Here is a 23,656-nt window from a genome sequence, read left to right as displayed (position 1 = left end):
TGTAGCAAACTCGAGAGGATCCCAATGTCTGCCAACTCTCATCTATCGGTGGAAATTCATGATTCTCTTGTACCAAAAGTTGGGCCTCAGCCCAAAGTAATCTTTCAACATCCGCTCTGCGCAAAATTTCTTGAGGATTTACAGTCCTATTATTATGAATTTGTCATTTCTATTTTTCCATATATACCACATAATCCATAGAAAATACTCCGAGTTAACATCTTTTGAGAGTCTCCAAAAAAGATGATCCAGACTGGTAAAAACTAAGGAAGATGGGAAGATTCCGGGAGGGAAAGGGATTCGAGATAAAGCCCATGTTTGAAGTGCTGGTGGACATTCAAAAATAATGTGATAGATGGATTCCTCTTCTGCCCCACAAATACCACACCGGAGATCACACTCTATGCCACGCACTACAAGAAAATAAGGATATTGTAACGAAATTTTCAGTCACAATAGCAAAGAATTCGTAACAATATCATTATTGTTACGTTTTTGTTACCAATTATTAATGGTTACAATACGTGTGTCACAAATATTCTGGAGTAACAAAAATGTCACAATTTCTTGCGACTAGACTTTTTGTAACAAATCGTCACACATAGTTACATTGTATACTAGTAATAGAACTGTAGCAATTTCTTACTTATTAAATTGTATCAAACTGTCTTAATTTGTGACTATTTAATGTGACAACTATATCACTCATTGTGATGGGTATTTTGTTACAAAATGTCACTAATATTGACGAAATTGTAGTCTGTTTACCGTCATTGATACTGACATTATATATTGTCTCAAACCGTCATTATTCATAACTAATTTAAAATCTTAATTTTGTGGCTTTTTTTGGTCAATTTTCTTTCGTATAATAAAAATATTAGTCACAAAACATAATAATCAATGACGAAATAAATAATATTTATCCGTTACTATAATTGCGTAACAATTTTTTGTATTTTGTAACATTCATTATGCAATTAATTTGTCATAATTAAACGTCTAAAAGTATGACAGTAATAGTAACATCTCAGTTTCAATTGGTTACTGTCTATAAATCGAAATAAATATAACTCGGTTTACAAAATGAAATTGGTTTAAAATAAAATTCGGTTTAGATAACTAAACCAAATCATAAAAAAAATTCAACCCTAAAAAAAAAAAGCGGCCATGCGTGCCTCGCCTTGCCTCCTCCAGCCGCCATGTCTTGCCTTGCCTCCGCCGCACAACAGCCACTGCGACCACCGCTTCAAGCTTCTTCTATCATCACCTACCTTTACAAAAAACAAACAAAAATCAGATTTAAAGAGAGAGAGACAAAGACAGAGACAGAGAGAGATATGTCGAACCGTGGTGGAGTGGTGGTGAACGGCGAGGGTGACATCAAATGATGGAAGACAGAGAGATCACTCATTCAATTCATGCAGAAGAGAGATGATGGAAGTAAAACTTATAATAAACGACCATTAACGGAGGCGGTAGAGAAGATGGAAAGCGATGAAGGCAGAGCTCTTGCTAGGGTGGAGCGACACGGAGCAGAGATCTTCTGACGAATGAGAAGAGAGGAGATGCGGAGGCCAGCAGTGAAGAAAGCATATGAATGGAGATCTGAAGAAAAGGAATAACTTTGGTCCATTGGATCCAATCTCATCCGACGGTGAAAAGCTTGATCCTTGTGCTTGTGAATCAGCCAATAGGAACTTTTTGGCTGTTATACTTTATTTTCTCAACTGACAGAATAAGTTTTATTCTTCTTTTTTTTTTGTCAACAAGTTTTATTCTTTAATGTTAGTTGTTTTAGAGTTTTTGTTTCTAATCTCATTTCGTACAGCGATAGAATTTTGGTTTCTAATTTTTCTTTAGTTTTTATGTTTATTATAAGTTTTATTGTTGATAAAAAAAGTGTTATTAAAATTATAAGTTTTAGAGTACATGTTATATAGTTCTAGATATGAAAAATAGATTTAGAAATGAAATTTATGATATATGATTTGGAGTTTGAGGTTTAAGTTTAAAATTGGTTTGAAGTATATGTAAGGTTAAAAGTTTAAGTTAAAAAACTTGGGATTAAAGATTTTTAAGAAAACAAACTTTGAAGTTATGTTTAAAAACAATTAAAGTTTAAAAGTTATATTTGAAGTTCAGATTTATGATATAGGGTTTGATGTAGTTTAGGGTTTAGACTTGAGATTTGGACTTGACTTATATGATTCAGGATTAAGTGTTTGGAGTATATAGGTTTAAATTTTTAAAATATATATTTGAAGTTAAAGTTTAAGAATTAATTTCTAAATTTTAAAAGATCAAATTAATTGTTTTGTATGTAAAATTAAGTTTAGGGTTTAAGTTTAGGGATTAGTCTATAAAAAGGTTTCATATTCAACCACAAAAGAAAAATGATAAATCATGGTTTATTTTTTGAAACCAATGATAAACTATGGTTAAAACTGGAGCTACATAAATAAAACTTACAAGATCACCCAAAAAATTTTGTGCTTGAAAAGTTACAACATTTTTTATTTGTTATCCTTTTCAATGTATTGATCACAAACATTTAGTATATAAACGGAGTCATAACCTTTAGTCACATAGTTGTCGCCATGGTAACAATAAACATAGTTACAATTATGTCACATTTTTTTGTCTCATTTATTTTTGTCATATTTATGTCACTAAATGTGACATAATTTGGTTACAGCAAAACCGGTCACAATATTGTGACAAAATAGCTACTCTTTTTTGACATAAAAGATCAGTTACAAATCAGTGTCTGTTATGTCACAAATATGTGACCAAGAAATCTAGTCTCAAAAAATCGTAACAATAGCTCCTTTTTCTTGTAGTGACGAGCCTTCAGATTTTTGGATACTGGTAGTGTCCCAGATAAAACTTACCAAACAAAGTGTCTTAGTTTCGGGGAACATTTTAGTTTCCAAAAATACGCCAAAGGGGGTTTAACATTAGGTCCATAACTTAACACTCTTAGACCCCGATCCGAGTATAAGGATTCTGTCCTAAACCCTGATTTAACCGAGTATTTACCAGAGTCCGTAAACATCCAGCCATATGTATCTGGCCTTTGTGTTCTACTAACTGCTATACCACGAATAATCTTCACATCATCTGGATGAAAATATACATTCAGGAGATCTTCATTCCAGAAAAAATCAATGGGATTTATAAGATCACCCACGATAAGAGACTGATTTAAAATTTGAGACTGAGTTTTTGGTAATGCTGACCTAAATGTCAGCTTTCATTGTTCACATAGACGAATTTTAACAATGTAAACTGATCTTAAATTTTCTAATTTAACAGATACAAAGAATAAAATTATAGACAAGGTTGAATGAAGTGTTAAGAGTTTTCTTCAACTATAATTTATGTTGATTATATTTAACCCATTTGGTTTATGAATCGGTTTCTAATTTAAATTAGTGTAGTATAGCTATTGTTGAAAAAAAAACTAATTATCAACTCGCTGAATAATCCAGTAATTAGTAAAGCAAGAACAAATAAATTTCAAAAGCTTTTCAAATGACAATTCAACAGTAAGAACTTGGGCATGGATTGAAAAGCAATTGCTCGTATTACGTCCATCCACTTACTTATCAGAATTCCTCGCTTACGTAACCAAATCAACTTTATAAAGTAAAACAACATCCAGTTAAGAAAAACAAGCTTTTGCTAACAATAAATAAACAGTAGTAGAGAATCAAGAACAAATCACTTATCAGGCTTTAGTAATGTCCCCCATCCGCACAATAGCGAAATTACTAAATAAATAGTATGCTTTTCGCAAGAGCTCGACTTGAGTTGGATCGCACTTCACTTATCTGTGTATTTATTGGTTTCTTTTGTTTTATTTTATCAAGACATCAACATCCGTACCAAATTAATTTGGAAAATCAACTAATTTTCATAAGAAAATAATAAAGGTTAATAAATCGAGATATTTGCCTTAGTGTATATATGAATTAAAAGACAGTTACTAACATTTTATAATTTATTTTTGTCACCAAAAGAGTTTCAAAAAGAAATGACTAAAATAAATTTCATTAAATAGGCAAAAGACATTTCTACTCTTTGCTTTGTAGATATAAAAATATAAATAATTACTTAGATAAAATACTAAAAAGTAAAATATATATATAGTTTCAAATTATATATTTTCAACTTCAATTTTTTCAATAATTTTTTTTTGATTTTTTTTTCAATTTTGTTTTGTTTTGAAATCTAAAAATGCTTTTGAAACTATTAATAAAATTTTTATTTTGACATTTTTTTTTAATTTTAAACTCCACCTGCTATAAACCATAAGTCTAAATCAATTAATTTTAAAAGTATAAGTGTATATATAGTTTTTAATAAAATTTATTTTGGTTTGATAGAAAAAAAAATTAAAAAAAAAACTATCATATAAAAAAAATTAGAATAATGTACGAATTGAATTCTTTTTTTTTGGAACTAAATGAATTCATCCTTCGAACATAGGACTGACTATAAACTAAAAAGGATAAATAGTGATTTGTATTAAATAATGAGAGCATATCAATGGCAAAGTAAAATACAATGAAAAATAACTATGGATTTGACTGTATAGCATTATTAGAGTAAACAAAATAGGTGAACAATTATTTTTTCATTTACTCTATAAAATCCCTAAACACTATTTATGAAAGATTTGCATATGTCTCACTACTACATTAAATTTCAAAAAAAAAATGACATGGTTTTTAAAAATGTGGCATGACATCAATTTAATTGTGACACATGAAGTTTTTCTTATAGCGATTTATATTTTTGGCAAGGTTTTTTTTGTTAATCTTTTACCAACCGCTTGTGTTACACAACGATCACAGTGTGTTACACACGAGTTCGAGAGAAAGAATAAGATAGACGTTTCAGGCTTATAAACTTTTCTGAAAATACTTTTGTATTATTGAGATTCGGTAATATGTTTACAACAGATGATTGATCTTTATATAGAGATCGAATCAATACAAGTATAAGAGACACAACTCTTTATACCAAAGGACACAACATGAAGAGTTACAACTCTTTGTGTAATAACATAAATAACTAACTTATGTAAATGTATCAAGGAGAGATTAGATTATATAGTTTAACACTCCTCCTTAATCATATCTCGACTTGACTCCAAGCTGCTTCCTTAGATCTTCAAATCTTGAACCACCCAATGCCTTTGTGAGAATGTCTGCGAGTTGATCATCCCCTTTGCAATACTTCAGTTCAATGATTCCCTTTTGCTCAGCTTCCCTCACGAAATGGTACTTGATCTCTATGTGCTTCGTCCTTCTGTGTTGCACCGGATTCTTCCCAATTGCTATTGCTGATTTGTTGTCACATAAGATCGGAATGCCTCCTTCAAACTTCTGACCAAAGTCTTCAAATAGTCTTTGTAACCACACTGCTTGATTTGCTGCTGCACACACGGCTATGTACTCTGCCTCAGCCGTTGATTGCGCCACTGTTTGTTGCTTGCTTGACTGCCAACAAAACATGGCTGATCCAAGAGTAAACACATAACCTGAAGTGCTTTTCTTGTCTTCCTTAGAACCACCCCAATCGCTGTCTGTGTAGCCTAGAAGTCTTGGTTCTTTCACGCTTGTGAAGTACACTCCAAAGTTTGATGTTCCTTTGACATATCTTAACACCCTCTTGGCTTCTTGGTAGTGCTTCATGCGAGGTGATGACATGTATCTTGAGAGATAGGCGCTTGCATACATCACATCAGGTCTTGATGCACACAAGTACAAAAGCCCTCCAATGATGCTTCTATACTTAGTCGGATCTCCATACTCCTTGTCATCCTCAACTCCTTTTCCTTGTGGTGTAAGTGGGTTGCTTACACTCTTGCTGTCTCGCATCCCAAACTTGTCTACAAGTTTGTTTGCATACTTTTCTTGTGAAAGAAATATGCCTCCATTGTCTTGAATTACTTCCATTCCAAGAAAGTAGTTCAACAATCCAAGATCCACCATCTCGAATTCTTTCTTCATGTTCTCCTTGAATGTGTTGATGCTCTGAATGTTGCTTCCTGTGATGATTATATCATCCACATATAGACTCACGATCAACACATCTCCTCCTTGCTTCATGATGTATAAGGCCGCATCATTCATACTCCTCTCAAAACCGTTTTGAAGAAAGTATGAATCTATCCTTCCATACCATGCCCTTGGGGCTTGCTTTAAACCATATAAAGCTTTGTGTAGCCTTAACACCTTGTGTTCCTTCCCGTGTGTCACATACCCAGGCGGTTGTGTGACATACACTTCTTCCTTGAGGTCGCCATTGAGAAAGGCTGACTTCACATCCATCTGATACAATCGCCACTTCATCTGAGCCGCATAGGCAAGTATGGCTCGTATTGTATCATGTCTTGAGACAGGAGCAAACGTCTCAAGGTAGTCAACACCATACTCTTGAGAGAACCCTCTTGCAACTAGCCGCGCCTTGTGCTTGATGTGATTGCCGTTTGCATCGGTCTTGATCTTGTAGATCCACTTCACACTTATCACATTCTTCTTCTTTGGCTTGTCCACTAGTTCCCACGTCTTGTTCTTCTCAATCATGGCTATCTCCTCATTCATTGCTTCTCTCCATTCCTTGGTACCACACGCTTCATCATAAGTGTATGGTTCTTCATTTGCATGAAGACAAGCTTCTATAGCTTGAGCCGCTTCATCAAGCTCTACTCTCGGTGCCCTTTCCATGATATCAACCATGGACTTGAACTTCCTTGGTGCCTCAGAAGTATCTTCATCTCCACTACTAGTATCATGATCATCATTTTGAAAAAGAACAGGACTGAAAGTACCTCCAAATTGTTCCTCAGGGCTGGATGCACCTTCGGTTTGTTCCTCAGGACTGGATGCACCTTCGGTTTGTTCTTCAGGCGAGTGAGAGTCTTCCATAGACAACTCCAATGTCTTCCTCACTTCTTCTTGCCTTTTCCAATCCCACTTCTTTCCTTCTTCAAACTCGACATCTCTTGATACTTCAATCTTCTCATTCTCCAAAATGAGAACTCTATAGCCTTTGGATTGGTTGCTATATCCAACAAAGACTCCACGCTTTGCCTTGACGTCTAGCTTCCTCCTCTTTTGATTTGGGATATGTATGTAACATATACTACCAAACATTCTCATGTGTGACACATCTGGCTTGTGTCCACACCAGTTCTCTATAGGAGTGACATCTTCTTCTATTGCCTTTGATGGCAGACGGTTTTGAAGATATGAGGCAGTGTATACCGCTTCTGCCCATAACTTGAGCGGTAAGTCTTGCTCTGCCAACATCGATCTAGCCATCTCCACCAAGGTCCTATTCATGCGCTCCGCTGCACCATTTTGTTGTGGTGAATAAGGCAAGGTGACTTGCTTATTGATTCCTTCTTCTTCACAGAACCGGTTGAATTCTCGTGAAGTGAACTCACCACCTCCATCTGATCTCAGTGTCTTGATGGTACAATCCGATTGCTTCTCCACCATTGCTTTGAACTTCTTGAACAGTGAGAATGTCTCTGACTTTTGCTTCATGAAGTATACCCAACACATGTGAGTATGATCATCCAAGAATAGCAAAAAGTATCGGCTTCCATCAACAGACTGGTGCTGCATCGGCCCACATACATCCGTATGTACAATCTCAAGCTTCTCTCTTGTCTTAGTTTGAGATTCCTTTGGGAAGCTTTTGCGTGATTGCTTTCCAAGTCTACACGCCTCACATGCTTCCTTCTTGACTTTAAACTTTGGTAATCCCTTTACCAAGTCTTTGTCTTGCATTTGTTGCAACCTTTTGTCGCCTACATGACCAAGTCTCTTGTGCCATGTCTCCATCTTTCCTTGCTCACTAGCGCTCAAGGCCTCTTCTACCTGAGCCGAACTCATCCTGATTCGATAGCTTTTGTGAGTCATTGGGATATCCATTATCCTCCTTCCTTTTGCATCATCTATGATGCATCTCTTCTCTTGGAAACTCACCCGGTATCCGCTTGAAACAATTTGTGGAACACTCAACAAATTTTTCGCCAAACCCGGAACCAAGAATACATTTCTGATGGTCTTCTTGCCACCTTTAGTCATGACGGTAATGTCTCCTTTACCGGCTGTCATGACTGTGCTTCCATTTCCAATCTTTATTGGAACCTTGATACTCCTATCAAGCTTTGAGAAGTAACTCTCCTCCTTTGTCATATGATTAGTTGCTCCACTGTCTACTAACCAGACATCTTCCATCACTGTTGTTGCTGCTTCGCTCGCACTGAACAACATGTGATCTTCATTTGAATCTTCTTCGAGACTCACATGTGCCTTCTCTTTCTTCTTTGAGTAGCACTGATTTGCAAAGTGGCCTAACTTGCCACAATTGTAACACTCCTTGTTACTTCTGTGATCCTTCTTTGGATCATCCTTCTTCTGTTTCCTCCAACACTCGCTCTCATTGTGGTTGTTTCTCTTGCAGAAACCGCACCACTTCTTGCCTCCTTGGCGCTTTGAGTTGTCTTGTGTAACACCAGAATTTTTGTGTTTAACACGAGCATCGAATGCTCCTTCACTGGTGCTTTCTTCTCTTGCAGCCAGCCTTGCTTCATGAGCCTTCAAGATCCCGATCAACTCTGTCATCTTTGTTGAAGTCAAATCGCTTGTTTGCTCCAACACACTGACTATGCTATCGAACTTGGCTGGGAGAGAGATGAGTATCTTCTGTATGAGTTGAACATCTGACTTCTGTTCACCATGATAAGTTAATTGATTTGCCAATTCAACTATCTTATCTGTGAAGACCTTAATGTCTTCATTCTCATACATCTTCAGATTCTCATACTCCCTTCGCAATGTTTGAAGTTTAATCAAACGAACTTGAGGAGAGCCTTCATACTCCTCCTTCAATGCATCCCACGCCTCTTTGGATGTTGATGCTGCTGCAATCCGTGAGAATATATGATCCGATACAGCAGTTTGCAAGATTTGCAAAGCCAATGTATCGTTCATCATCGCTTCTTCTCTAAGCGATCTTGCCCTTGCTGTTTCAGGGGTTTCATCCACTTGTGCTGGTGGGGCTGCTACGCCTTCTTCAACCACAGACCATAACTTCCTGGTCTTGAGAATGGTTGTCATCTTGATGCTCCAGAAGTCGTACTTCTCTCCATCAAATATGGGGATTACTTGATTCTTCATCGTTTCGAGTGATTCCGAAATCGTATGACAAAATCCTCTAGCCTCCTTTTCTCCACGCCAAGTGTTTCTCTTACTAGTGCTTTGTTCTTTGTCCTCTCAAACGTAAAGCTCTGATACCATGTTAATCTTTTACCAACCGCTTGTGTTACACAACGATCACAGTGTGTTACACACGAGTTCGAGAGAAAGAATAAGATAGACGTTTCAGGCTTATAAACTTTTCTGAAAATACTTTTGTATTATTGAGATTCGGTAATATGTTTACAACAGATGATTGATCTTTATATAGAGATCGAATCAATACAAGTATAAGAGACACAACTCTTTATACCAAAGGACACAACATGAAGAGTTACAACTCTTTGTGTAATAACATAAATAACTAACTTATGTAAATGTATCAAGGAGAGATTAGATTATATAGTTTAACATTTTTTAATATAGATTTTTAACTAAATATAGAATGACTATTAACTCATGTTATATTTTCTTTTCATTTCCACTTTTTACATTTCTCTTTTATTCCAGAAATTACCAGTCACAACCTACATGATTTTTTCTTCTTTTTTTTTTTCTTGAATTGATGGTTTTATGTACAAATTGACTCTCTGATTCAGTCTGCGATCAAATCTTATTGTGTTATCTACTTATCTCTCTTGATCATGACTTGAGCTTAGCCGAGTGAGTCCTTTCAATCGAGCCGAGATTTTATGTGAAATAACCTAATCTTTTTATTATGCCATGCCAACACCAGCACTATTAAGGAGACAATAACCTGATTTGTCTAAATGCGTAGCTCCACTTCAACTTTATTTAATTTGTCCAAGTCATACATATTCATAGGTCATAAGATATAGCTGGCTAGATTTCAATTTTCCATCTTGAGTATGTTTGAAATAAAATAGTTAGACGTTCGATTTTATTCTAATGCCTAAATTCGGCTGAATATGTAATAAACTAGGTGACTAAAGATCTTGATTCCATGTTGCTTTTTTCTATTAGGACTATAGGAGTATTAATTAATTTAAACAAGACAAGAGTAACAGTTTGTTTATGAGTACTGCAAATGGTGCGACGTTGATTGGAGAACAAAGATCATTAATACATAAAATGTCATATGTATACGATTGATTAAATGAAACCATACAATATGTGATTTGATTGCATGTGCAGCATCAAGATGCACATTTAAAAAAAATCATGAGACATATGTAGTAAGCATGTGTATAATTTTTTTGATTAAAAGTTAATACTATTTTAACAAAATAAAAGTTAAATTTTTACAAAGTGTGAGTAGCAAAATGAAGACTTCTAACTTTGGTTCCACCAGAAAAAATAATAAAAACATGGAAATTAAAATAGTCAATATTTTGACCTTTCAGTTTGGTAACAAATATGAGTAGCACTAACAATACAATTTTAAAGAATCCGAATGAGATATCGAACCGAGACAGACATGGATTAAGATATCCCAAGACAAGTGAACGACGAAGACAAATCAGGCAAAAATTTGTTTCATCCGGTAGTAGAACATATAATTATTATGTACATCATCATATTTATGTATATAGTTCAAATACTTGTATATTTGTACATAGTAGAAAGCAGTGTAGAGTAGTCTAATGTATGAGTGTAAATACTTCAACATGTACACACTTAATGTTTAATGAAGATATTTCTATTTCATTCTCTTTTTTTAATATGGTATCAGAGCGAGCTCAACTTCCGATCATCTCTTTCTCAACCTCCAATCATCGCTTTCTCGATCTCCAATCATCTCCCATCATCTCCGATCTTCAATCATCTTCTTATCATCTTCCGCTCTATTTATTTTCTTTATCTCACGGTCTTCGTTAGCTAAAATTATTCATTGTCTTCTTCAAATTCATCTTTAATCCTACCGGTTCATCTTTACTTTCACTTAGCATAGGAAAACAAAAATGTATTTTGAAGTACATAACCAACTCCAGAGAATCAGTCACTATTCGCAATACTTATACGAACTATGTTCCTTCTCATGATGCTTCATGGTATTCAAATCAAGCTGTGATATTGCTACTTTCCAAGTTATACAAATATGTTCATATAAGCATTGCAATTGTAGAAGATAGTGAGGTCTGCAAGGAATTCTTCTCACACTGGAGTTGATATTGTTACTTTCCAAGTTTCCTCTAATTCACACTATGGTAAATCTTGTCCAGTAAGCACACAATGTGGTGGTGTTGGTCATGTGGTTGATCGATGTTACAAGATTCATGGATATCCTCTAAGTCTTAAATAAAAATGAATTTTTATCCTCCAAAGAAAACATATCCTTAGAACACTTCACGTTCTGCTAATGCAATCATAACCACTCAGACTGAACAGAATAATCTAGATGTCATAACATCTTCAAGATCATCTTCTCTTACCCCAAAACATAAGAAACAGTTCATCGCTTCCTTTAGTTCTCAACCTCACAACTATGGCAGTGCATCATCAAAGGATGGACTTCTTCCTTCTCTGTCAGCTCTACCAACGGCTTGGAAAGCATCTGCTACTTTCCTACCTCTAGATACTTTTTCTCTCATTGGTATGCCTTCAGCTCTATCTTCTGGAAATACTTTGGTTTCAAGTGAGTCTTGGGTTTTAGATTCGGGTGCTACATATCATGTTTGTCACGATAATACCTTTTTTAACATCCCAAAATCCCTACTGAATACCTTTGTTACCTTATCAACAGGAAACTTTGTGAGCATTATTGGAATAGGTCCAATTAAAAGTGATAACCCCTGTTCTAAAACGTGGTTAACGCGGCCGCGTTTCCGACGGCTAATCTTTCCACGGGAACCTCATGTCTCGATTTGCTATAATCGGTTGATTATACGAAATGATTCGAAAAATTTGTTTTTTTTTCTTTTGCGATTTTGGAGTTCAGAATCAATTAATATAGGAGAGATATACAATTTTATAGTTGAAAAACAATTAAAAAGTGAAAAGATGAAGGATTCTATGAAATTTTAATGGTGGGTGTAAAAAAAGTTATAGAGAAATCGTAAACCCTTAAGACTTGTTCAGAGGAGGAAGAAGAAGAAGAGAATATTAACATTTTGTCACTCATAAAAAATAAATAGGAAAAATAAACACTTGTGCTATTTGAACTCAAGCTCTGTTGCACTCAACATCGGTATGACCACCAGACTACACGCATTTCTTAGGTTTTTTTTGGTATAAATTTAAGTATTATATATAACTTTTTTTTTTCTTTTGACAACGTATTATATATAACTTATTAAAAATGAAAAAGGACCTAAAATTGATCGCCGATTAATGCCTTCTTTTATTCATTAAGCGCTAGGCCCAACCCGATCGTACGGATAACGCCTAGCGAATTTCCGAACAGCGGTGATAACATAACATTAAAAAATATTTTACATATATCTAAGTTTCGTTAAAATTGTTGAGTATAGTTCTTTGACTAAGGATGCAGATTATATGGTTGGTTTCACTTCAAATGATTGCTTTACACATGTTCTTACACATGAGTTCATGATTGGCAAGGGTAGACAAGTTCGCAACCTCTATGTTCTTGATTCAAGTTATTTAATTCATGCTTTTCTTAATAATCATAACAATGTTGTTTGCTCTTCATTAATTGATAGTCATACTTGTCATAATCGTGTAGGACACCCTTCTATGGCTAAGATTGATATTATGTCTGAACTTTATCATTGAATAAAACAAGTAAATATGGTATTTTTTTCATTGTGATGTCTGTCCCAAAGCTAAACAAAAGCGTTTTACTTTTTCATATGATAGTCACACTTGTAAGAATATTTTTGACATGATTCACATTGATGTTTGGGGCTCTTTCTCTGTTATTACACATGAGTGTTATAGATATTTCTTAACCATAGTTGATAATACAGTTGTGCCACGTGGATGTACCTTTTGAAAGCCAAATCTGATGTTTTTACCGTGTTTCCTGCATTCATTACAATGGTTGAAACTAAATTTAGTAAAACTATTAAGTATGTTATGTTTGATAATGCTCCTGAGTTGTTCTTTACCAACTTTTATCAGTCAAAGGGTATTCTTTCCTTTCATTCATGTTTTGAAACACCACAAAACAATTCAGTTGTAGAACGAAAAGACCAACATATTCTCAATGTTGCTAGAGCCATAGTTGGGTTGTTGTTTCCAATCAACAGTCGGCCTTGTCTGAGATGGGTATCGATTGACATAAAGACAATGTCGATCGGTGCTTGAGAATTATTGGCGGGATATTGGAGTTGTTTTGTAGTAACGATCGTCATCAGGGTAGCATTGGTCGATGCTTACAGTTTGTCAAAATCCTACGGATTCTGCAGAGACTTTAGATCAAACTTGTGAGTTTAAAGTAGTCTGAGATAAGGGTAACAAGATAAATTCAGTTGTATATATCTTATTTAGAGTCTTTATGTTATGTTTGGATTCTATTCCAGTGTATTTACAGGTTTAGATACGTTCTGGAACATTGTGGACTTTATGGAGCTTTAATAGAGCCAAACCCGTAGCTGAGCAAATGAAGAGGCAACATAGTCGATACCCATAGGAAGTGTCGGTTGACACACATTGTGTCAACCGACACCCGATGCGAATAGCTTCACGTGCCAAAATCAAGATTTGAGCCCAGAAGTCTACGCAATTTACAAGAATGCCACTGACAAGTTTTGACCCAGAATATATAAGTTGTGCCATTGTTTTGGTAAAAACAACATATACTAAGATTTATAGATTTCTAAGCTTAAGGTTTTGAAGAGAAGATCCAAGAACTCATTCAGAATATTTTATTGGAACTCTGATTTTTCTATCTCTGTATAATCATGCAATTCATTCAGTTTATCTTTGTGTCTTGTTTGATTATGTCTGCGTAGTTACGTTTTTAGACTTAGGGTTTATATGGTTATGAAGAATCTATACTATTAAAGCAGGATCCTATTGCATTTTTACCTTAGCATGCCCTTTTCTTTACTAACATTGCAAGTTTCATTAAGGGTAATCAAGTAATTTTAATAACACATCTATATTGGGTCTTTTTTTTTTATCCAGCCCACATCAGATCTCTCTTGGGCCATTTGGGCCGATTAAGAAATCATATCCAATTCTCATATTTTTTTTCCTTTTGGGCCATTGAGTCCAAGTTCAAATAATTTTTTTTCAACTATCCTTAGTTTTTTTTTTCTTAATATAATTTAAACATTCATAAAAAAATTAAATTGAATTTTTTAATGAAAAGTATAAATCTTTATTAAAAGTATATAATATTTTTATTAAAATATTAACCACATAATAAAATTAGTTTATCAGAATTATACCAATTTAATTCATTAAAGAATTAAAATTTAATTTTTTAAACATAAATAGTCATTTAAAATAAAATACGATAAATAAAGATAAAAAGTGTAAGTCTTTTATAAAATAAAACACAAATATATGAAAATATAATATTTCAATTGAAAAAAAATAAATAAATAAACCCGCGCTTTGAAAGCGCGGGTCAAAATCTAGTTATTTATATTATAACTGCTAAGGTGATAAATTGACATCCTTCAGAGATTTAATACTTATTGCTTGCATTATAGATTAGCTAACTAGGTTCATGATTTAGGAGTTGACAACTACGAGAGTAGGCTCATACTTGATAGCAATTCTGTTGAGTTAGGTTGTTAGACATGAGCTGTAGCTAGCTGGCCTAACTGATTTAGTGAACTTATCGATCAAATCTTAAAGCTTGTTTGGAAAAGTATTGATCGACACCCTATAGGTGCATCGATCGATACCGGTTTCGTGTGAACGCGAGAGCGTGGACATAGAATTCCAACTCGTAGACTAGCAGCGAGAGCTGGATATCTTACATTAGAATTTGAGTTTTAGGATTGATTATCATATGCACTTAGAAATTATATTATAATTTGGATTACATAACCTGAAAGTTTGTGAATACACTACCTTATTTATTACTTATTAATATTTACTCTCTTAACAATCATTTTCCTAGCTTGATCTTACTATTCATTTGGTCTATTGTGTGCCTCCGCACCCTGTGAATCCGATCTCCAAGTGATACATTTGATCTCTTATTTGAGAGAATTAGCTCTAGGGTTAATTTGAGCTTGCATTGGATTTACCATTAGATTATATTTTTTTCGTCTAGCTGTTATTTTTAGTTTATTTTCTTTCTTTTTTACTAATTAAAATTTTATTTTCTTGTGTCTTTCAGGTGCATGCTCAACAACACAAGAAGCAGTAAGGAAAAAGATCTCTTACCACCATCAGATCCTACTCGACTCGAGCGTACAATCCGCAAAGAAAAGCGAGCATCATCGATCGACACAACTATTCCGCCGATTGACACTACTCGTAGGCAAGCAACGATCGACACTCTTTTAGAAGCATCGATCAATACAAACCCCGCGATTACAACATGGTCACACCTCTAGTATCGACCCGAGATGAGAGTGGAGGCCTGGGTGACCCAGAGGGCCACCTGTATAATGCAGCAGGTCGAAGGATATATGATCATCAGGGGGCTGAAATCCCTTATCTATAAGCAGAAGCTCTACAAGCTGCTGCTTTGGAAGCATAGAATGCTGCAGCTAATGCTGAGGCGGCTCGACCCAAAACGTTGGCTGACTACAATCGTCGAGATTAATTTTATGCCAACAGATCTGCAATTCGTCCCCCTGCTTTCCAGAGGCACAATTTTGATGTCAAGCCTTCTTACTTCACTCTTGTGGGCTCTCATATAGATTCTCATATGAGCACCCAATGGATCACTTGGAGCGATTCGAGGATCTAGTATCTGATATTAAAGCCAATGGGGTCCATGATGACTATCTGTTTTGGAAGCTCTTCAAGTACTCACTTGCTGGAGATTCTTTGTATTGGCCTAAGAATGGAATCAAGATCTCTTATATCCTAGACTGATATCAAAAACGCATTCATGTGTAACTTCTTTGATGATGCGCGAGCTGGAGACTTGAGGAATAAAATCTCTACATTTTTTCAAAAGTCTATAGTCTTTCAGAGACTCTTAGATTAGATTCAAGTCTTACCAGCGCGATTGCCCACATCATGAATTCAACCAAGTACAACTTCTCAGTACTTTCTTCAGAGGCATCGATTTGGTCTACCAGATGGCTCTAGACACAAATAGTGAAGATAACTTCAACACCAGAAACCCAGAGGAAGAAACCAGACTCATAGAAAACTTGGCATCTAGCAACAGTACCAAGAACACTGATTATGAGAGGAAGAAATCAGTTTCTAGCATGAACATGCAACAGCTGGATGAGGTTAAAGCAAATCTGGATGGAGTCCACAAACTTCTCATGAAGCAAGTCAGTTTCGCAGAGGTATAAGTTGTAGCTCTAGGTGTAGTCAAGTCAGAAGAAGAGGAGGATGTGAAATTTGTGAGTGGTGTTGGTTTTCAGAATCAGAAGTATGAAATCATAACAACAACAAAAACTTCAATGGTTCAGACCAAAGGAGCAACTACAATCAGAACTCCCAGTAGCATAAACCCTTCAACAACATCAACTTCACAAAACTACGGAGCATCTTCATACCAGAACATCCCTCCACCAACTCAAGAAAGCAAACTGGAATCAATGATTGATCAAGTCCTTGAAGGGCTGGAGAAGATTGTTGTGAACTTCAATGGAAAGATATATGTTGTGTACAACAACTTGAATGGGAAGTTTGACACTCTCAACACCCAGGTGAAAAAGCTGGAAACCCAGGTTGCACAGAATACTGAGGCTGTAAGGAAGCAGGAAGCACAAGCTAAGGAAATAAGTCATACTGGACAAAGACACCACGTGAATGCCCTGCTTGATGATGTCTTCTAGAAAGTGGTGAAGCATGAGAAACCCCAAGAAGGAGACTTCGAAGTCAAGAGCTCCATGCCGATTGACAGCTTTCTTTGGTGTCGCTCGATACCACCAGCTGAGCAGCGATCGACACCACCTGTTGAGCATCGATTTCCACACCCGTCAGAGCAACAATCGACACAACCTGCAGAATCCTTAGGATCTCGACAAACTGCAAGCATCAACATATGCTACCCTGATCACGATTTTTACTACAAAACATCTCCAGTATCCTGCCCACGATTACCCATCATCGATCGACACCGTCTTTATGTCGATTGATACCCATCTCAGACAAGGCCGACTGTTGATTGGAATCAACAACCCAACTATGGTCGACAACCCCCAGAGTATGATGCACGAGAACCATTAATTTTCAAAGAGACCACTGATGGACATGTTCCTATTGGGAAGAGAAGGAGAGATAAGATTCCTAAGCATCTAAGGAGAGACTGTTCTATATTTTCCTTAAGGATAAGCAAAACGATAAGTCTGAGAGAGTTGATATACTATGGATTTGACCACTTTTTTATGTCATAGTATATGGGTGTGATTGGTAATGGCTGTAGGTGTTGTCCACAACTCCATGTATTTCTACAACACTAAATTCACAGCAATCAAGCTTTAATAAAAAAATTAAAATCACATCTCTTGAAATAACCTACAGCTGTACAAGTGCTCTTGAAATATCCACAACAATTTTTTGGGGCTTTCCATAAAATTCTACAATAATAAAATCTAAAGACACAGTAAAAAGTCTACAGATTATTTTATACAAAAATTTTGTAAAGCTACACCCATTACCAATCGGACCCTATATCTCATTTAGAGTCTTTATGTTATTTTTGGAGTATATTTTAGTGTATTTACATGTTTAGGTAGGTTTTGGAACATTGTGGACTTTATGGAGCTAAATGGAGCATAAATGGTGCCTAACCCGTAGCTGAGAAAATGAATAGGCAACATTGTCGATACCCACAGGAAGTGTCGGTCGACACACATTCTTGGTATCGATCGACACATTCTTGGTGTCGATCGACACTCGATGCGAGAAGCTTCGCGAGCCAAGATCATGTTTTGAGCCCAGAAGTCTACACAATTTAAAAGAATTCCCCTGAGGATTTTTGACGTATAATATATAAGTTGTGCCATTTTTCATGGGAAAAAACACAAACTAAGATTTTATAGTTTTCTAATCTTAAGGCTTTGGAGAGAAGATCCAAGAGCTCATTTAGAGTATTGTATTGGAACTACGGCTTTTTATATCTCTATCTAATTATACAATTCATTCAGTTTATCTTTGTGTTTTGTTTGATTATGTCTGAGTAGTTGCCTTGTTAGACTTGGGGTTTATATGATTATGAAGAATTATTGATATTAAAACTGCTAAGGTGATAAATTGACATCCGTCACAGAGTTAGTACTTATTGCTTGCATTCTAGAGTTGCTAAATAGGATCATGATTTAGGAGTTGAGAACTACGAGAGTAGTCTCATACTTAATAGCAATTCTGTCGAGCTAGGTTTTTAGAGACAAGTTGTATCTAGCTGGCCTAACTGATCTAGTGAACTTATCAATCAATGATTAAAGCTTGTTTGGAAGAGTATCGATCGACACCTTATAGGTGCATCAATCGATACTGGTTCCGTGTGACACGTGAGAGCGTGGACATATAATCCACCACGTAGACTCGCAGCAAGAGCTAGATATCTTACATCAGAATTCGAGTTCTAAGATTGATTATCAGATGCACTTAGAAACTATATCATAATTTGGATTACCTAACGTGAAAGTCTAGCTTATGTCTTATCTGTGAATACACATCTCTTCTATCTTATTTACTGCTTTATTAATATTTATTGTCTTAACATTCATTTGCTTAACTTGATCTTACTATTCATCTGATCTATTGTGTGTTTCCGCTCCCTGTGGATTCGGTCTCCAAGTTCTACATCCGATCTCTTATTTGAGAGAGTTGGCTCTAGGGTTAATTTGAGCTTGCATCATGCATACGATTAAGCTTAATCCGGATGGTACTTTTGGAAAGTTGAGATCTCGTCTGGTTGCAAAAGGTTTTGAACAAGAATAAGGCCTTAACTATCTGAAAATGTTTAGTTCAGTTGTAATAACTGTTATAATAAGACTGATGTTTGATATTGCTATAGAAAAACGATTGAAAATCAAGCAATTGAATGTATCAAGTGTATTTTTTCATGGTAATATACAAGAACAAGTAGATACAAGTGGTCTTGGGTTTGATCAAGACAAAACACATCTCTATTGTGTATCAGATTGCTGATATCTTTACGAAGCCTCTACCAAGAAGATCTTTTGAGCAGCTGCTTAGCAAACTTGGTGAGGAAGTTAACCCCATCCCAAGTTTGAGGGGGATGAAAAGTAACACAACCTTTTTCCATCACAATGTCAAAATAAAAGCCCAGAAGGAGTCTGATGATCATCTCCCACAACAGTCTTCTCCCCAACAGATTTTGTCATATGAGGAAGCTGGTACGGGAAAACAGCTCGAGATTATCTAAAACCCTTTCAGGCCTTTCTTATTTTTACGTGCTGGATAAGATCGACTCTACTTTTACCTTTACAGCTGTTACAGTCAATATTGTCTAAATCGTTTGTTCTATGAGCTCTTTATATAAGCTATGTTCTTGCATTGAAAATGTTAAGTAATCAAACTATTAATCGGTCATATTTTCATCTTTCTTGTTTCCTTAACAATTTATTCATTGAAAAGCCAGTCGAATAGCTTTGGACCTTTCTAGAGTGACAAATCATCTTGCATAGACAAACGGTCAAACATTACAAGATGTAAAAATGAGAAACGTTGCAAGATATTATCTTTCAGTGTTAAAATTGTAATGGCATGTGAATGTTTCCGTGTGATACCTTCGAACAGATTTACTGAGTCAAGTTGTCAATATATGTCTTCCTTATTGAATATCTTTCGCATTAGAAGTTTTAATTTGAAAGCATGTATAATGATTGTGTAAACGATAGGAAAATAACCAAGTTGCTTTGGTCTAGTGGTATAGGAGCTCCAGCTGGAGTGTCCGCTTCTGGGTTCGACCCTTGGCCACTGCGAAATTTACATATGGGCTGCAGCATCCGAGACCGAAGACGTTACACGGTGAGCCACATGGTGACGCCCTTGCAGCGTCCATGCTCACTTCGGTCTCTAGTCTGGACCACCTCGGTGGACCAGGATACTCGGTTAGCAGAAAAAAAAAAAAAAAAACGATAGGAAAATAGTGAACTTTTGGCCAATAGAATCCCTAAAATTAAAAAGGACAACACAGTCCCGTCCACTATGCACTTGCCACAAAGGCACAGGCCCCCCTCAAACTGTTCATGTGTGATAAATTACATCATCGGCTTTACTTATCACTCTATAATTATATATATAAGACCATGGACTAAAATTTAAGAATTGGACTAGATTAGCATAAGTACATGTCTGGTCTAATCTATAGATTCAATCCAAATCAATATGAGAATTTGTGAATTTCTTTTCTTATAAAATTCAATGACGTAAATTTTACCTTTGAAGCAAAGAGAAAAAAGGCGTTGTTAGAATACAATGTAAAAACAGATATCCATGCTTTAAACTTTAAACTGTCACAAGTTAGGTTAGGCTAAAACGGTTAGAATTAGAGCATTTGTAATGTATAATTCCTTTTTAATTAGAGTAATTCCATAATGGAATTAAATTGTATTTGAATCTTAATTTATTTGAAATGATAAATATATGATGAATAATTTTATTATAATAAGTATAAATAATTTTCTATTTTAGAAAGAAAAATAGAGTAGAGTTGAAAATATCTACTCTATTAAAATATAGTCTTATTTTTTTATCTACCATACACAAGTCTATGTTAGACCATTCATTAGAAATTTAACTAAACATCCTAAAATTACTCATAAGTGATATTCTCTTAACAAAAATAATATACATCTAAACAATAACATTTCTAAAAAAATATAAATATATTGTCATTAAGTAATTATCATTTGATTATTTATCATATTTAATATAGACCATATTTTATATATTCCAGTAACTAATTTTGAAATTAAATAGTATAGCCCAATTCTTTTTAAATTATCAAATTAAATTTTTATATAAAAAAAATATAATATTTTATTGGCTGTCACATTTATGTTTGATAATTTTAGTAAAAATAAAAACAATAAACTGAAATATAATATATTAAATAAAATGATACTTTAAAATATAAAAAATAATTTAATTTATTCACGTAAAAACATTTCGAGAATAAAAATTTCTAAACAAAAAAGCTAATAATTGTTTTATTAATTCATAGAAAACTAATGTTTAAAATTAAAATATTAATATTTATATTGCATTTTAAATAAAAAAAAATACTTCATTAATATATGATTTGTACAATATCATCAAACAAATTTCAACAAATAAAAATTTTCAAAATAAAAATTATATACATAAAATTGATATTAGATATATATCTTTATAACATATTTTATATTTTAAATATTAATTTAAAAATATAAAAATATCTGCACGGATGTGCTGGTTAATATCTAGTTTTATTTTAAATGAAGTTTTGGCCAGAAAATAAGTAAAAGATCTTATAAATATGAAAAACCATACCATTTTATAGATAAATTTTGTTAATTCTGTCTTGAACATCTGTATAACATGAGTTTAGCTAACGCATCTATTGCAGACGATATGTTATTTTAGAAGAAAATTGCCAAATTATAACTTAGACATTATCATTATTAAACATTAAGTGTTAATCATATCACCAGAGTCGTGCCAACGTTAACAGCCCCAAGCGAAAAACAAAATCAAATGAAAAATATCTACAATAATATGAAAGCTATTGTAGTTTAGTGTGCAAGAAAATTTCTTTATTTAAACTTTTAAATAATTAGCAAATGGTTTCAAAAAAATTTAAGTTTCTATTAAATCTATGTTTTTGTTGTAGTCTCATCTTTTGTTTAACTCGTGAAACTATTAACGAAGTTACATGTTTATATAAAATCCCATTACATGAAACAAATTATAAGAAATGTCTTTAGTGTTTTGTATATTTTTAAAAGATGCCCTAGGCCAAAGCTTTTTATTTTATCATGTAAGCACGGCACTGCGTATCACTATCTTTAAAACCCAATGTTTCTTGAGACACATCCGAGAAACTATTGGTATGTATATTTAATATATTCATGTATATACTGTATACTGTACTAAACCTTTAGCTATATCATTATATATATGACTAATTATCCACTCAATTCATAAGCTAATCACCATTATAGTTAAGGAAACAGAATAGTTTATCTTGCAGAGATATGATTATATTTTACTATTTCAGACATTTGTACATCATTACATAATACATTATCGACTATCTTAGAAAATAAAAATATAGAGCAAATCATGACCTAATTCGTCCATACTGCAATGCCTTTCGTGTTAATTTTGAATTTAGAGTTCTCGTCGTTTTCAATTAGTACACTTGGCTCTTTTGTCTACACCACTAGTTTTACTTTCTACATTAAATTTAATAGGTCATCATTTGATAAGTTTTCAACTTAGGCATCACCCATCATTTTATGCCCGCAAAATGTTTTATATAGTAATAGCTTTAATTTTTAAAGCTTTTGGCTTGAAAATTTTGGTAATCCTGCACCACTTATAATATTTTTGTTATTTTATCAATCCATATATATGTTGAATGACATGTCTCATTTTTGTCGACAGCTATTGATGAGCTTTATATAATTTAATAAATTGTAGATTTCAGTGGTTTATATAATCCCAAATGTGCTTCTTTATTGACCATTTGGAAGTGGATTATGCTTTGATTATAAGTGATTAAATGTCTAAAATGACTCTTCATGTACACCGCTGTTTTCATCCCAGTGGTTAATGAAAGGTCGTTATACTTTTCAAATGATCGGTTTAGTGGTTCACAAGTAAGGAACCGGTGGTTTAAGTAAATTCAAGTCTAGTCTATACAAACAGAAAAAAAAGTCTGGTCTATAAGTCACAAATAATTTTCCTGCCAATTTACATATTATTAAATTAAAAAGTTAATGATTAAAATTAAAATTTATTTACACTTGTAATAATAATAAAATTAAATTTTAATTAGAAAATAAAAATGTTTAGTCCCATAAAGTAAGGAACCGGTGGTTTAAGTAAATTCAAGTCTAGTCTATACAAACAGAAAAAAAGTCTGGTCTATAAGTCACAAATAATTTTCCTGCCAATTTACATATTATTAAATTAAAAAGTTAATGATTAAAATTAAAATTTATTTACACTTGTAATAATAATAAAATTAAATTTTAATTAGAAAATAAAAATGTTTAGTCCCATAAATCTGAACCAAACTGATTTAGTTTTAGTTATATTGTAGAAATCTTGTGAATGTTATTTTAAAAACCAAAAGGAAACAAATTCCAAACCAAGCATATTTATTCTTATTACAATATAGTAATATATGACAGAAAACAATACACTAATATATGAACGGCAAACTAGATTTGTAT

General features: G+C 34.0%; 1 long non-coding RNA gene across 1 annotated transcript; it reads right to left on the bottom strand.

The window, feature by feature from the left end:
• Positions 1-1,023: 1,023 nt before the first annotated feature.
• On the bottom strand, positions 1,024-1,919 carry LOC125608736. Its single transcript, XR_007339406.1, has 2 exons — positions 1,350-1,919; positions 1,024-1,274 (listed from the first exon to the last, which is right to left on the bottom strand). It is a non-coding gene; the product is annotated as an uncharacterized LOC125608736 (long non-coding RNA).
• Between the last annotated feature and the right edge of the window lie 21,737 nt (positions 1,920-23,656).

Source organism: Brassica napus, chromosome A5, assembly GCF_020379485.1.
Source record: "Brassica napus cultivar Da-Ae chromosome A5, Da-Ae, whole genome shotgun sequence".
Taxonomy (NCBI): Eukaryota; Viridiplantae; Streptophyta; class Magnoliopsida; order Brassicales; family Brassicaceae; genus Brassica; species Brassica napus.
Note: the sequence above shows the minus strand (reverse complement) of the source record. Positions and strands in the feature narration are given on the sequence as shown.